Raw genomic sequence first — 18,262 nt, forward strand, 5'->3', positions numbered from 1 at the left:
ATGTGAGGAAGGAGTCATGGGTCAATGAAGACACTTCAAACTCCTTTCCTTTAGAATCACTCACTATCTTAAAGCCACATGTGAAGTTCGAATGTTCTGCCTGTGAAGATTAGAACTCGAGTAGGTATATAAGAAGACCCTTCAGAAATTCAGCCATCTGATTTCTCACTAAAGAGCTATCTTCTTAATCAAAGTATCCATTTTATTTAAATCTCTACTTTCCAAAATGAAATCATTTTCCAAGCCAAAAACATTCCCTGCCCATGTTTCTAGTAGAGTTGAAACGCTATTTCTTGTACTGTACTTCTTGAAAAAATAAGTCCAAAAATAGAAATAATAATCCATAATAGAACAGCAATGTAGTTTTCATCATATAAGATATAACATAAACCTGTAACAAATTTACATATATTAGACCATTTAAATCAAATTGATTAGCATTTGGATATAATCAGTCATGGACATGAAATGCTTTTTAATCAGGTAATGACTTCATTAAACATGGTTAATCACACAGCACCTTGAATTCATTTTCTAAACATAGAATTAATTATTCAAATTATAGCAATTAAAGCACACCAGTCTATGGTTGGATTCATTTTTGAAACTACCTAAGCAAGCTAGCCAAAAAAAATCAACTCATCATTTGCAGGAGTTAGAGTATGTGCTGAATATCTAATTAAAGAAAATAATCTTTGAGTCAAACAGTACTATAGGAACAAAATATGGACAACAGTGTAGTTATTTCTTGTCAAATCTCATAATGGACTTAGAGAAATAAACAGGATATAGAGAATACACTCAAATCTTGAAAAAATGGCTCACTTAGTGTTTATATATAATGTACCATTTATTTTTTCAAATATGGTATACTTGTTTTAATCATAGAATAATACTCAATTCAGATAAAGTAGAAATACATTTTCTTTACTGACCACAAAATCAGCACATATATATACACACACACACACACATACACACACACATACATGAACACCTACTCAATGCATAGGTGCACCAGATAAACAAAAAAAGTACAACCTACTTGACACATTTTAAATCCAGTTTGGGAGACTAGATATAAAATGAGGAAAGCTACAGATAATATGCACTAAAAATAGCCAGCTAAGGAGGTTTGGGGGCTTTCTGTTTTGAGCCATACATACACTTGAAAACCATATTGTTTGGCAGCTCAGCTGGATAAATTAAATTGGATTCTGTTTCACTTGAGACAGTCAATCCTGAGCACTTTGACACTGAGTAGAATAGTTTATTTTTCTGACCACTCTCATTTATGCAGTCATTAAAAAATGATTTTGTATGGTCCAATAAACATTTAGAAGATGGAATGGAGAATATTACCTTAAATTTACCCTCTGTCTCAGAGTTTTATTCATACCAGTTTAAGAATAGTAATTATGTTGTGTAATGTTGCTTTCTCAAAATTTTGTGTATCATTGTATTATCCTTCAATGTTCCAGCTGATAATGAACATTATAATAATACACATCTATAATTGTAACAAAAATTCAAACATTAATTTTAAAGAGCCAACATACCTAAAGGGGTCTCAAGGTACATTGGTGACTTTTACCTTTCTGTTGAAACCTACTGTATAAAGATCTCATGTGAAAAAAATTCTTGTAAATTCACAGAATGAAGTGTTTTGTTGTATAATTCTTAACAATCTTCCTTTCATTATAGCAATCTTTTCCTTATTAAAATGACTAAATCTAAAGACCAAAAATGATCATATTTACTTCTTTGGAAGTGATAACTCTTAGTAACATCATGTAAATGTGACAATAAGATACATAACTAATTTTTAAGGAACATCCGATTTTTACATACTAGTTGTATTTAGAAAATAGAGTGGAAACATCAATATGTCCTCAGCACAGAATGTTCATTTATGAACATGAGCTGTTTACACAATGTTTTTCAAAATAAACAGCTGTTACTAAAAGAAATAGGGAGTAATAATAATAATTTCAACTTCATTTCCTTTTTCTTTATACCTCAACATCAGGTATGAATTTTCTGGAAACTAATATGCTCCTTGTGTCATTCTGAACATGTTTTTACAGCATATTAAAGTAAACTTATTAACTTAGTAATTTAATTTAGTGGAAATTATGCTTCATTATCATAAATATATAAAACACAACTTTGAATAATTTTATTGTAATTTTTCTGAAATTATATTATTATAATATAACTCAAAAAGAGGAAACAAGATGAATGTCCATCTTCTTGTCCATAAACAACCATAATGTAGTAATGCTTAGCTAACATATGTTGATTGCTTTTCTTTGAGGCCATAATATGATGATAAATAGTAGTTAAAATAAGTCATACATACTTGAAATTTCACCCTGAAAATTAATGAGTTTTCATATATTTATATTCGTCACTTGTAATAAAAATGCAATTTATGATGTATCCACTCAATACTGTTTAGCTACACATGTCTTGGTGAATGGATACAATGTCTTTCCAGATATATCATTTCCATCCTACTCCATATAAAAAAGCACTTAGCCTTACACGTAGACTGGGAGATAGGGGCTTTATCTTTCTTAATGATTACATTTCAAAGGGATGTCTTCCAGGTCCTTGAGAAGGACATTCTTGGATTGTAAAACTGGCAAGATACTGGGGGGAATATTTATATTGCAAAGGGGACTGAGAAAGAATTTACACTCACAAGGGTTCTAAAGTAAGTGGTGTAAGAAAAGGGAGGTGAGGCACCTAGAGTCAGGAAGAAATGTATCTAAAGGGTAGTCAGGTTGAGGGAATGTTTAAGATCATCTTCATCAGAACACAGCATCCAAGAGTCTAAACTAGAGTGAGGCACCTGGACTGTTGAATTTAAGGAGCCCTAGGTGACTCACCCTGGTCTCCGTCCTGCAGCACACTATAGACTGTTTCCTATGGCAGATTTTTATGAAGGTCTGGGACTACCAAGGCATGATGGGAGACTGGAATTATACCATATCCGTCTTCCTGAACATTCTTATGGTGCAGAGGGTTGAGTTAATTATACTCCTCAGTTCAAATTGTATTCTGTCATCATTGGTTTATGCAAAGCTCTTGTTAATGACCAAACTGTGTCCTCCTGAAATCTATATGTTGAAGGCTTAATGCCCCGTGTCACTGTAGTTGAGAGTGGGGTCTTTAGGAAAGTAATTAAGGTTTAATGAGGTAATAATGGTGGATCCCTAATCTGAGAATATCTGTGCCATGCCATGCCTTATAAGAATGAAAAGAGACTAGAGGAAAGGCCGCGTGAGGACACAATCAGAAAGTAACTATGTATAAGCCAAGAAGATGGTTCTCACCAGGAAATGAATTTGCTGGCATCTTGATCATGGACGTTTAGCCCCCAGAACTGTGAGAAAATAAATGTTCGGTGGTCAAGCAACCCAGTTTGTGGTATTTTGTTATGGCAGCCTAAGCAAACTAGCAAAGTCTCTGTCTTATGTTTTGGACTAATTTAAAGTTCAGTTATTCATTTCTAATACTCTTTGTCTCCCTTAACTACATCCTGTCCCCTCACCTACTAAGTATCCATGTTTACGTGCTAAACGTATCTTTTATATTATTGCAAACTCATAACATTTATTTTTGTATGCATATATTTATAATTCACAGAAATGATATAGTTTATATATCTCATTATACATAACATGCTTTTTTTTCACTTGGCGCACTGTTGTTAAGACCTGTCCATGTGGCAATGTGTAAATGTTTCTACTTGCTGCATACTATTCCATAGTCTGTTTCCAGCTTGCTTAATTTACCCATCTTCCCAAGGTTATCTGCAAGTCTCTGCCTATAGACACTGCCACATAAGTATACAAATAATTAGCTGCTGTCTTTTACTTTGTCCCCAACCTTCCTTCATTTATTTTGGCTTTAAAAAAAAAAAATCACCTGAGACCCTTTCTTCATTTCCTAATTATGTATTTTCTTATTCATAGACCTCTTTTTGAATCACCTTTGTGAAAAAACATAACTCCCAGATAAATTCAGCCACATTTATTATGTTCATAGCCATCCACATCCTGTCTCAGGGCTTTGTCTTTAATACTAAAGGAATCAATTACTGTTGAAATTAGACTTTTCCTTAAAACAGTTGTGGCTTAAAATGGCTTGTTTCTGTGTATTTAAATACAATAACATTTAAAATAGATTTCAAGTTAAAAGTAAAATAACAAAAATGTTAACAGGTAAACATTTACAGCATAATTAAGAATATATTTTGTTTTTACTTTTACCTTTACCCACCCACCTCCCGCCCCCGTGGCTCCTTCCATGATTTCAGCTTTAACTAAATCCCACCGTGAAATAAAACAGGCAATTTTTTGAGTCCTCTCTTACGATTCAGTCAAACAGGGTGTGTCATTTTATGTGGCCATTGCAAATTTCAGGCTCCACCTTCCATTAAAAGAACCCAAGGAAAAAAAAAAAAAAAGAACCCAAGGAGAGGCGCTTTACTCCTCGTAGTCCAAAGCGCAGGACTGCAGTCATTTGGATTTTCTCCGGCACATCACTTGCCATTGCACATTATCTCTCATAAGCAGCTGGTGACACGCAGACACGCTGCCTCTGGGAAAGCTCTGTTGCCCCGCTTCCATCTGTTTCAGTCCATTTACCTCAGAAAGAAAACACTGTTTTAGCTGGTCAGCTTGCAACATCTTTTCTACAATGTAATTTAAATCCCTTCCGTTAAGGGTAGGAGATTTGCATTTTGAGGCTAACTTTGCTTTAAAAACTAGCCCAAGTTGAAGGTCTTCACAACCTAATGCTCAGACAGAACTTTTTTTTATAGAAAGAATAGAAAATTATAGGATGTCTGTGTTTTCAAAAGAAAGTAATGTTGTCAGTGGGAATCAGGCCCCTCCGTGGGATCGTGAGGAAAGCATTCCAAGGACCCATGCACAGGAGGTCGTGGTGCGGCAAGATAGTTTATTTGGGTGGAAATCTGCCCCTGGGTTTACAATTTCCTGTCTCCCTCCTTCACGCCACGGAAAAAGCTTAGCTGTGTCTTCAGCAAGACTAAAACAAAAGTCATTGTCCAGAGTTACTGCTTCATAAGGAAACTTAGTCCTTTTGGAACCCACGCCATCAGCTGTGTGTCCTGGTCGCTGCGAGACCCACATGATCACGTGCTCCTGGGTGAGCGAGAACACATGGATGCACAGGGCAGGTGCACTACCAGGTGGGAGAGAGATATAGTGGTTTTTTTTTGGGGGGGGGGTCATCTTGGTTCCCCTGAGATTTTATTAGTTTGAGTTTGGGACAGACCAGGTGATTTTCCAAAAAAAACAATCAACTTCCCAAGCTTTCACAGGCTTTTGGTAGGTCCACACCCCTTATTTAGACTGACAGACCTCTATGGCCCTGCAACGCCCCCATTACCCTCAACAATCCAGTACCAGTAACGAAAGAATGTTAATCTCTTCAAAGGAGAAATGCTGTAATACCCGGTAGTGTGAAGCTCTACTTTCCTGGTGATACAAACAGACTCATGCTCCTCAATTCATTAATCTCAATGTCTAATTTCCTTTGCAATTTTTCCTTGATTAATAACCAGTTAACAACCACAGTGACAGTAAGTCTAATATGTAAATACGTTTGGAAACAGAATATACTTACTGTGTTTCTAAGGTTGAATTTAAACCTCAGTGGTCAATTCTTATTTCTTCCAGACAACAGCAAGCATTTGCAGACTTTATAAAGGCTGCTAGATTCCCCACACTCTCCTGCTCGTGACTGGAGGTGTCAGTGGGCATGGATGAGAGAGGAAGCAACTATGTCCTCTCTGGCTGCTGCTTCACACCTTCACATCTGGTCTCAATGTCCAGCTTATGGTTATAATAAGATTTGTTCTCTTCCTTGTCTCTCTGTTAACAAAAACTATAGTCTTTTTTTGTTGTTGTTTGATGAAAACACAGGCTTTGAAGTCAAAGTGCCCAAGTTTGAAGCGAGACCACCATTTTATGTGTGACCCTGAGCAAGCTTTATTTTAACATGTCCTGAGTCTCAGTTCCTTTATCTAAAAAGTAAGGCTTTTATTCTATAGAAATGTTATGAAAATTAAATAATATGATTTGTTAAAAGTGTTCAGCACAGGGTCTATCATATTGTAAAGGATCAAATGTAAATTAATGTAAGTATTCCAGAAACAATGAGATGTCTTTTATCTGAATTATAGTGATTCTTCCTCATTTTCAATAAGAACTTTTTTGAATTAATCTCTTTGTTTTGGGCTTAAGGAAATAAAAATAATGAAATCTTATTTTTAATATTCATCTTTCAAAAATGATGTTTCCTCATTATTGCTACAAAGCTAATTTTATTTAACAAAGCATAAAATCAATACTTTTGTTTTTTGTTTACTAATGCACTGAGTTTTTTTGTTTCTGGTTTAGTGACATTTTTAATTTTTAAAATTTTTTGTAGTATATGCATATTTTTTGTTTATTCTCCAAGGAAGACTCTCATCTTTGGATTGGAAAAGTTGGAAATGCATGTAAAATGCAATCTTCCATTCAGTTGTATTTCACTCAGTTTAGGTATTAATTTTTCTCATAAAGCAATAAAACATAAATAATAATCTATGTTGTAAAATGTATTCATTTTCCACTTTAAGCAGGAAATGTGGCTTTACCATTGTTTGTCATAGATCATTATGAGTTGTTATTCTGCTTTAGACTTTGTTACTCTGAGTTACAGACTGCTTACACAAATCATCATGTGGAAGTCTAATATAGATCTCAAAATTAATTACCAAATATGAAATTATTGATTCCACTTCTCACAAAAGCCTCCAATATGTTCATTCCCAATCTCAATAATGCTATTATCGTTCAATCAGCTGCTTAGGCCAAACAAACAAAATACTTTATCTGTTCTTTCAAATGTCACTTCCAACCTCTCAATGTCTTGCAGGCAATATATTAAAAATATATTAGAATTCAAATTACTTGTCACTATCCCCATATTCATAAGCCATAATCATCTTTTAAATGGTTTACTGCAATGGTATTTTATATTAGTCAAAACAGACTATTTTTATTTGTTTGTGCTTTTGTTTTTTTGGATGGGGCATAAAATTTATTGATTTTTTTTTTGTCTTAAAAGGCAGATAATAAATAAGCCCATTATAATTTTTAAGCCACTGAAGCCATACAGCATATATAAATAAAATGATGGAATTCTTCCTCTCACCTTGCCAACTCCTTTATCTCAGTAGGGAGACAATAGTTAAATGTTTAATGTATATCCTTTAAGTATATTTTCCCTATGCAATTATAACTGTGGGTCTTAACTAGGGAGATTCTGCCATCCAGGGCACAGTTTATAATATGTGAGGGTATTTTTGCTTGTCATGACTTGAGGCATTTTCTGCTAGCATGATTTTAGCAATGTTGCAAAACTTCTACAACGCACAGGACAATCCCCACAACCAGTAATTTGGGGGGAACAAAATGGCAGTAGTTAACATTTTTACTATGATATGTCTGTGTGTGGATTTCTTTGTTTTTGTCCTACTTGCGGTTCTTCGAATTCCTAAAATGTATAGAATAATGATTGTCATCAAATTTGGGAAACTTCAGACATTGTTTCTTTGATTTTTTTTCTCTCAGTGTATAACAAATTAAAGTTATAAAGGCAAAACAGAAAATATGGTAATAAAGGGTAAGTAATGATAAGGATAAAAACAGAAACAGAAGTCATTTCATAATTTCTTAAAGGAGGTAGACTGGTGAACAAAGGTGTGCCATGCTAACAAATTGGTGCAAGTAAGCTAGCATGCTAGTAGCCAAGTAAAATAAGCCAGTTACTGAATACATATGACTAGTCAAAGCAAATAACATACGAAATTTAAAGCAATGCTAGTGTTTTTGTTTGTTTGTTTTTGTATTCTAAAGCAATAGGAAAAGTGATTATTTGAAAATAAGGTAAAAGTGAAATAACATGTCCAGCTACTAGGTTATTATATTAAATCCTCCTCTAAACCAGATAAAAAATTTTAGAAGATACAAAATAAGAAGAGAATTAAGGAAAATTCATCACAAATTTAATGAGCAAGAATATGAAAACTGCAATGTATTATTTTTAAAATGATTACAAGTACTAAGAAAGCAGACTTCTCATTTTCTACCTCTTAGTAGAAAATGTAAGTCTGATCAGATGAAGAAAATAATTTATTCTCAATTTTCTAAAGAGTGAAATTATAAAGGATTATATTTAAGTATGATATGATCATTCTTTAGTTCCTACCATTAGTTTTTTAAATTTAATTCAGCTGAGTCAACAACTTCTACTAAACTTCTAACATGTTTCAGGCACTATTAGAGTAACTGAGAAAAAGAGAAAGAAGATGACAATCTCTCACTCAATGAGCTCACACTTAAGATACAGATAAAAGGCTAAATATATCATAATAAAATGTTATACATGCAACAATCAAATCATCCACAAAGTATAGTATTATGAGTATACTTAAGATTTGGAGATTTTTTGTGAAGTAGTAATAACATATAATTTTTCAAATGTGTAAAGAAGGAGTTTTCGAAAGCAATGAAGAAATATGTTTAAACAAGCAAAAGCATAAAAAAGTTTAATGAAATTAAAGATTATGGTGTGTCTGAAAACAATAAATAAAGTAGGAAGATAAGATTAAACCAAATAGGAGATCAGAAGACAGATCTTGAATGAATCAGTAAAATTTCAATAGTATATTAAGAAATAGAGTTTATGTGCTGAGGGAAACAGACAAACATATTCCACAACAAAATGACATGATATTATTATAATTATTTTTAAAGAGTTGTCCTGGCAGCATTGAGTACAATTTTAAACAATAAATTGAAAAACAGGGGCTTAGTCAGAAGGCTAGTACTATAATTGGGAGCATTATTAAGGACGATCTAGAATAAAGCTTGAAAAATTTAGATTGAGAACAAAAAGATGTTAAGGTAACAAAACGGCAAGAACTTGTTGACAAACAGTCTGTGAGATACAATAAAAAAGGAAGAATTTAGAATTACTTCTGGTGTTCTAGTATGGGACTGTGGTGTCTTTCTCTAAGATAAGAAATGAAAAGAAGACAGAAGTGTTTTATGTATGGATGCGAGAGACGATGAGCTTTGCTTAGAATATAACCCGTTTTAAATGTCCTAGAAAAGTCAAATGAAGACCTGATGGGAGAAATGAGAAGTTGAATATTCTAAATAGAGTCCAAGGGAATAATATGGACTAAAGTCTTACATTTCAATCAGTTGGTATATAGGTGACAGACATTTGAAACTAAAGGAGAAAAAAGAAACAATTATTCCCAAAGAATGAGAACAGACCTAAAAGTGGAATCTTTAAAAATATTCAGCACATAATAGAAGGATACTGAGAAAAAATAAGTATAGACAGAGGAGAAACAAAAAGGGAGTGTATATCATACATAAAAGTATCAAATGTTACAAAAGAAATATAAAATAAGATAACAGATTTTTTATTCCATTGAGTCTATCAGTGGAAGACAATTCTACTGGATATTAGGAACCATAATGCAGTGTGTTGAGGAGAACTTACTGTTCAGGAGTGAAGTCAAAGAAAGTAGACAATATTTATAAGAAACTTGGTTGTGAAGAAGCATACAGTGAGGAAAAAAGGGGTAAAAGAATCAAGAAAAACTTAGTTTGTCATGCATTACAGTATTGAAAAGACAAGTCTGATGGCAAAGGAAACTAACTAGAAAAGGAGTAAAGGTAGAAAATTTATGAGATAATATTAGAGTATTATAATTTCTGATCACATTTACTAAAAATTAGCTTAATACAGGAATGAGATAAATTTTTTCTATTGTAATATGAATCAGGATGAAAGATATCGGTTAGTGGTGAGCAAAAACTGAAGGAATTTATGCCTTCTGTTTTCTCTGGGATGTAAAAAGATTGAGTTGTTTGACTTAGAAGCAGTAAGCAGTGTTGCAGTTTGGGCTTCCACAAATCACTAAAGAAGTTAACTAGCAATTGTGCAAAGTGTGGGAAAAACAAAAACAAAAATGGATGACATAAAGTCCTTGTCCATCAGTGAGAAGGCTCCAGTACAAATAAGGTGCTCCTATAACTATATCTGTGTGATTTCCTCAAGATGTGCTCAGTAACGCAGCTGTGAACACTAAGAGGAAGGGCTACACAGGTAAATTTTCTAGGTGAATGCAAAAGGTGGACAAAAAAAAGCGATGAAAAATCTCCTGGTCATGCATGTTTTGTATTCCCAGGGGATTTACAGTTTAGAAGAGAGAATTCAAATCATTGATTTACAACCTGCTATGGAGTAATTTTCACTGAGAAGTCACCAGATTAGGAATCATTGGAAGAGTAGCAGTGATCTGGGCTCTTATGAGGCAGAGTTTCAGGTATTTGGTAGCTAATGAAAGGTGGAAGTCCTTGCTGTTGACCAAGTGTGCCTTTGCCTCTTTAGTTGAATTGTAGCAGAATGCAGCACCATCTGAATCTATATGTACAAGTAGACATTAAAAGGGAATGAAAGAAGGAAAGTTAGCTTATTTATCAGAACAATTATTAAGAAGACATGAACCTAGGCCAAGTGGAGAAGAGGAATAGGAAGTTTTCCATAGCTATTTTAGCAGGAATAGAAGTAAAGATCATTATACCCTACTGGTCTAGTTCTGAAGTAGAGTTATTTCACCTGTGCTCTGGGTTGTTGTACCAATGGGATTTCATTCTGCTTTTTATTTAATCATCTTTTTTATTTGATTTTTCCTAGCTAATACAACAGTTATTTTTCAGCTATATTTTTAACTTCGACCATTACCAATATGACTCCTGAAGTTACAATTTCAGCCCCGACACTTGTGAGACTCCAGTCCTGATTTTAAGAATGTTTACTTACTTTGCCTGAGTATTTCATGTATTCACTCAAATTCAGAATGTCTCAATTGTACATATATTCTCAAATGTGTCCTCTTCTTGTTTTCCTATCTTGCTCTCAGTTAAGAGGCATCATTATTCAGCTAGTTACTCAAACTCAAAGCTTTAATTCCTTCTAACATTTTTTCCTTTCTTTCCTATTGACAAGTCTTATCCATCTCTTGTTCCCATCACATCTTGTACAGCCTCCTTGCTACTACCTGTAGGAGGCATTCATTATTTCCCAGAAGCTCCAGTCTCTCCTCCCTTACATCTATCCCTCATATTTTCATGAGGTAAAAGGATCATTCTAAAATGAAGAACAGATTATGTTATGTGCTCTGTAGCTCACAATGTCCCAAAGATAAATGTGAAATTCCTTAATATGGTTTTTTGTCATTTGCTTCTTGATCAGTTTTCAAGGTTGTCTGCCACATCATGGAACCAATTACTAGTAGTTTTGACTAAAGTGAGAATAAAGGCTCCCCCTGACTTGAGATAAAGCCCACAACATAGACATGTGCTCTGACCAGGAATCGAATCTACAGCCTTTCTGTACACAAGATGATGCTCCAACCAAGCCACACCAGCCAGGGCAGAAAAGGCTACAATTTTATATAGTGTGGTCAAGAGAGGTATTGAGGTAATATTTTTGCAAGGACTTGAAGTACATGTAAATTGTAACTTGCACAATTTCTCTTACTTTGCACTATTTTTCCAAGTCTTTCTTACGTCCTAACACACACACACACACAAAATTACTAGTTTATTACAATTATCTCCCCATAATTAAAGAATAAACTTCATAAAATATGCACATTTGCCTTGTTCATTGATTTCTAGTTCAAGAATAATACCCAACACATAGTAGTGTCTCAATGAATATTTGATGACTTTATGTATTCCATTGAATTGGACTTCAGCCACATTCGAAGAAGACATTAAGTTAAAACAAATCTAAGCAGCACACAGGCTCATATATTGTATAAAAAAAGTTTGCCATTTAATCCTTTTGTGAAAAAATTCAAACAGATTCTTGGCTCCATATATCAAGAGACTCACATGTTAATGCCAGTGTATAAAGCCTGAAGCAACAGCAGCTGGAACAGCATATGCAACTTTGCTCCCTGCCGGTTCAGAAGGATAGAAAAAACACAGAAACAGAAATGAGGGCAACAAAGATTATACACACATCTTGGCAGCATAATTTATTTGTGTTTATAATTAACACTTGTATCATGGCTGTCATTCTGAATTTTGAAGGTCTGAACATTTAATTTTCTAACGTGAAAGTAATTTGCTTTGATGTTAGAACAAAATTTCAAGACTGAATACTGAAAAAATGTAATCCATAACAAAAACTGAATATCTGAGTCTCATTTAAGTCTGCTCCAACATATTTCCAAAATATATTTTCCTCTTCTAGGGCTATTTCAAGCTATTATTCATTGATTGCTAATTACATGCTCGACATATTTTTATATTTAATCTTCATGAAGTTCCTACAAGGTAGATTTTATTATTTCTCTCTTATGGTTGAGAAAACGAGGAGGAGAAAGGTTAAAATGAGTTGCCTCAAAATCCCATTGTGAATGAAGGTGTAGTGGAGATTTGAAGCTGCATTTGTCAGCTTTCAACTTTTTAACCATATCAATATATATTTATTATATAGAATTGCTTTCTACTTAGTTTTTTTAAACCAAAAATAAGCAAACTTGACTTGTTGCTTTAAATCTATATTTTTCAAGAAATTAGGAACTACCTAACTTCATGTCAATTTTAAAGAAATTATAAATGTAAATGTTTTAGTCTCTAGAATGTTTATTTATTTTTTAATTGTTTTCTTTTATAAAAAATGATACACAATAATTGTAAGACCTGTAAATGATAAAACTTAAAATTAAAAAGAAGACAAAATTACTAAATATTATAGACCCCAGAGACAACTACTGTCACTATTTGATGGAAAATGTCTCTAGTATCTTTATTGTGAATATACGCAAGTATATCGATATAAGCACAGTCATATAAATGTTCTGTATTTCTGGATTTTGTAAGTGAAATTTTAATTTGTTTAATTTCTCTTTCCCTTGTCATAGTCGCACAAACCCAAGGGTTCAGAGGGAAACATTTAGAAACTAATCTTGAAATAAATCCTGACTTTACTTTCTTTTAGGGTTTATTTTTGTCTTGATAAATGCCGATCTCACTTTCAAACTTGTGCCTTTCCATATGAGATAAAGAAGGCAAAGAGGTCGCTGAGATCGGACTATAATCCCCAGCCTAGGTTTCTATGGAATGCATCAAATGCTTGGATCCTACTTGGGATCCTGGAGATTTGCTCATGTCACTGAAAATGTATTGCATAATTCTAAATACAGTGACCAATGTAAGGGTCAAAATTAAAAACATACAAGGTTTGTCCAGAAGGTATCCAGCCATGTGATATTAAAAATATAGATATTTATTGAAGAAGATACAAGATATAAGAAACATTGTATACAGGACAATGATGTCTCAGTCCCCTTCAAAGTAGGCACCTTGGGACCTCACATAGTTCTTCCAGTTGCCATCAGCTGCCCCTTCATATTTTTCTGAATCTCATCGATGGCCTGAACTCTCTTCTCTTTCAAAGGTGATTTTCATTTTGGGGAAAGCCAGAAGCCCCAGGACACCAAATCCAGGCTATAATAAGGCTGAGTTGCCTGGATGATTTGATGTTTCACCAAAAAACTCTGCATGAGATGTGATACATGAGAAGGCACATTGCTGTGATGCAGCTACCAGTCACCAGTGGCCCATAGCTGCAGACTTCTAGTTTCTGCGGAGGAATGTTTAACCTTAATGCAAAATTTGATGCAGATTCATTGCTCTACTCACTCAGTCACTTTAAATGCAATGGCCACACAGTACACATGCTCACTCAATGGCATTTACCACCCCCACTGGCCAGGACAGTGAAGTCATCATTGTTCATGCCTGTGCACTCCAGTCCACTCTTCTTGGCTGCCAGGTTACATCAGTGTTGCACAAACCATTCTCATTATATTAACAATGGTGGAACTTTTTCCAGATGGACTTTGTATGTTTGAAATTTTCACAGCTGAGAGAAAGTTAAGCTTCTATTATTATCCCTCACCCACACATAGAGACTATGATAACTTGAATATCTGCTCCTCAGAGACAATGACGTGTTGATTGTTCTACATTAGTCAGGCTTCTTAATGACAAATTCAGACTATCCTTTCAAGTAGAAGACTTGCTTTTGGTTTTTATCTAATTTAGGAGATCTACTTTAATGAGTAAATATGCATGAATATATTACATATTTTCACCTTGTAATCTTTTAGATCAAGTTCATTATTTCCAACCCATGTCTCATTTATAAAGTAATCCTACAAAAAGAGAAATAAATGTTGTTTATGATAAAGACTGACATGTCAGTTTTCTAGAGAAAGTACCTCTGGTTTATGGTAGTTGCTAATTCCTTTGGAGTAAATATTTTCACAATTGCATATTTCATGCTATAAAATGACATCTGAATGCAGAAATGTGAATAAATGGGAAGAAATACACTGTTATACAGTATTTCCACCAATCAGAAGCAATAGACATAACTTCGAATAAGTTATTAAGTTTATATTTGTAAACTTAATAAAATGAATAAATAATAAAATGATTAAGAAGTGATGAGTTCTGAGTGTTTATTACTTTTGTTTACAGTATAATTTAACTAATTTTAAGTTTATACAATTTAATTGTTTGACAAACTTGCATATCTTTCTTGAAAATTTGACAGTTTGCTGTGTGAGCTGATTGGGGCTAGCTTCAATGCACCACTGTATTATAGTTGTTTGAAACTTTACCCATGATCTTGGTTTTGCAGCAAATCAATTCAAATCTATTATTGGATTACAATGATATGCCAAGAACTGTGTGAAATGCTGTAACTATTAGGCTGGCTGGGAATTCAGGAAAATCAGGAGACATAAAAGAGCAACTCCATTGTTTTCTGCTACCCACTGTTGATTACTAACAGCACTATAGAGTTGTTTAGATATTTGCTACTGCTCTATTTGCTATATGATCAATTTCCCAATTCCTAGTTTTGAAAGAATAAAAAATCATCTAAACTTAGTTTATCTGTGAAATAAAAGTATTAAATACTTTGTTTTGCACTGATTTTTATTGCAGAAATCACATACTTTACTAGGGTTCATAATATGTGGTATTGCATTTAAATGGCATTTTCTTATCACATATTTACTATATTTTTTATAAGAAAGAGTAATTAAATTAATAACTAGAAACCATTGTGGAAAGGAAATGGTAATTTAGTTACTAAACTGTTAGTCACCATAAGTATCAATGTCATAATCAATTCCTAAAAATTATGTGATACTTTATAAATATAAATAATTTTTTTAAATACACTTTAATGGTCTGCTTAACTTTCTACCATAGTTATTTCTTTAAAGTTAAGTAGTAAACAACTGCTGGATGTCAGACTGGGCTGCCTTCTGAGAGTCAAAGACATCCTTTTTCAGAGATACCATTATAGCCCCACTGTATGTTCAACTCGACCCTGGCTGGTTTGGCTCAGTGGATTGAGCGTCGGCCTGCGAGCTAAGTGTCGCTGGTTCGATCTTCCAGTCAGGGCACATCAGAGAAGGAAAACTCTGATTCCAAAAAACCTCCGCTGCCTTGCGGCATACCTCTTCAGGGGAAAGGCTAAGGGAGTAAACCCCGACAGAAAATCCGGAGCCGGAGTCCCTAAGGCGGTTTGACGTTGTAGTCAACACCGGCAACTCCTGCGGCGCACCTGAAGCCAAGCTGTATTGACTCCGTCTTTCCCTTGGACCCTTCAGCTGCGAAGAGAGGGGGGGGTCTGCTGCATGGGCAACAGCAGACCCTCCATATCACCCTGCCCAGGCTCTGTAGCTTCAGCTTCACTGGAGAGGACACTCCAGCGTCATCGCAAGATGTCGATTCAACACGGGAGGAGACAGATACCGTGTCACTCCCGAGTCGGACTGCACAGCCATTCTCGGCGGTGCAGATAGACTCTTAAGAAACTACACCATCGTCTCTCGAGACGGACGGCTGCCGACGATACGATGTTCAACTCAACGCATACTCTGATGTCAACTCTGCTCATTCAAGAGAAAGAAGGTGTTTGGAGGTCAGAAGTTCAGAGATTCAACACAATTCTCTTCTGTTGTCATGTTTGAGTGGTTGTACTGGGGCGTTTTCTACATTGTCCCAACCCCTTCCACGTGCCCCTGCTCTAGAAATAGTCCCTGTCTTCTCTCAAGTCTGAGTCTTGTCTTGATTTTCTGTTTGGTACTTTATTATATTAGACCTGATTTTCTCTCCAGCACTTTTAAGGCTTCACTAATATCAATAGTTTAATGATGATCAAATCGTCTTTCTAATCATTCATTTAATAATTTTTAGTATCTTTAGTGACAGCCATTAAATAAACCATATTATAGTTGCCCATCTTGGGTCAGGCTTATTCATTTTGCAGCCAAGATTGGATATACCAATAATTATTATTGTTGGTTAACTAGTAGCAGTTGCATGATATAATCACACACATATACACAGACACACATGCACTAACTAGGAAACACCTACACTAACATTTCCACATTCAGTTAGTTCTTGAATAGGTTATGTTTACCTATACAAGAATGCAAATAGGCTAACTAATTAATTACATATTTTCTAAATTTAAATCTAGCCTTTCATTTTATTAAAGTCTAATATATTTATAGAATCATTAATTTGGTAATCATTTTGGCAACGCAATCAACAATAGAATTTTTGCTACTGAATGTATTTGGTTACATTATGACAATGAACTTCTTAAGCAAAAATTTAAGATCTTCTACTAGCATATACATGGTCTGTCCAGAAAGTATTCAGCCATGTAATACTAAAAAATAGAGACATTTATTGAAAAAGACACAAGACACAAGAAACATTGCACATAGGACAGTGACATCTCAGTCCCCTTCAAAGTAGGCACCTTGAGACCTCACACAGTTCTCAAAATTGCCATCAGCTGCTCCATTGTATTTTCCTGAATCTCATCCATGGTTCAAAATCTCTTCCTTTTCAAAGGTGATTTTAGTTTTGGGAAAAGTCAGAAGTCACAGGGAGCCAAATCTGGGCTATAGGGGGGCTGAGTCACCTAGGTGATTTGATGTTTTGCAAAAAAACTCTGCATAAGACATGGTACGTAAGCCAGCGTGGTGTTGTGATGAAATTTCCAATCACTAGTTGCCCATAGCTGTGGCCTTCTGAATCATTCAAATAGTTTCCATAGGGGAATGTTCAGACTTAATGTAAAATTTGGTGCAGATTTATTGCTCTACTCAGTCATTTTAAATGACATGGCCACACAATACACATGCTCACTCAGTGGCACCAACTGCCCCCACTGACTAGTACAGTGATCACTGTTCATGTATGCACATTCTAGTCCACCCTCCTTGGCTGCCAGGTGACATCAATGTTGCACAAATCACTCTCATTATACTAACAATAGCTGGACTTTTTCCGGACAGACTACGTATTAAGATCGGCAAACAGATCAAACCCATGGGCCAAATGTTATCCCTGGCATGCTTGGCATGGCCTTTGAGCAAAAAATAATAATTGTACTTTTTCTATAAGACTGTAAAAAATTAAAGAAAGATATTTGAATATGACTGAACAAAAATGGCCTGCAAAGTCTAAAATATTTACTATTTGCCCCTTTAAAGAAAAAGTGCCCACTCCAGATGGAGACTTTGACTTAAGATTCTTACTCAATAAATCAGGTATCTTGTGTATCTAAAGGCTGATAGGATGTTATACTTACCTGGCAGGGAAGATACCATGATCACCAAGGTGGTTTTTCCCAGGGCGAGGCTTATCCATTGCACTCTGGATGTGCTGAATCCTGCGATTTCACCAAATGAGGGAAATTCGACTGCATAGCTTGTGCTAATAGGGGACTGCATGCACGCTCTCCCCTGGCTGAAAATAAATAAATAAATATAAATAAATGCTAATAGGATGCTGTTCAAATGTTAATTAGGATGTGCCTAGAAGTTTACAAATGTCACTTTATTAGAAATAATAAAATGGAGAATGTCTTCTTTACTGATATTTTTAATATGTAAAAATGCTCACTTTGACTTCTACACATTTTTGTATCTTGCCAAACTGAAGACTTATGGACACTTAGAGATAATAATATAAGTATATCCTCTGAGTTATTGAAGGTTTTAAAAAACTCAGTTTTCCTTGGACAAATTTACCATGAT

The 18,262-nt window shown here is 34.6% G+C and overlaps 1 non-coding gene across 1 annotated transcript; it reads left to right on the forward strand.

Moving 5' to 3' along the window:
• Positions 1–17,806: 17,806 nt before the first annotated feature.
• On the forward strand, positions 17,807–17,971 carry LOC150020184 (U1 spliceosomal RNA). The gene has a single exon (XR_016509581.1). It is a non-coding gene; the product is annotated as a U1 spliceosomal RNA (small nuclear RNA).
• The last annotated feature ends 291 nt before the right edge of the window (positions 17,972–18,262 follow it).

This window comes from Furipterus horrens, unplaced genomic scaffold, assembly GCF_987537825.1.
Source record: "Furipterus horrens unplaced genomic scaffold, mFurHor1.1.pri manual_scaffold_2, whole genome shotgun sequence".
NCBI classification, from domain to species: Eukaryota; Metazoa; Chordata; class Mammalia; order Chiroptera; family Furipteridae; genus Furipterus; species Furipterus horrens.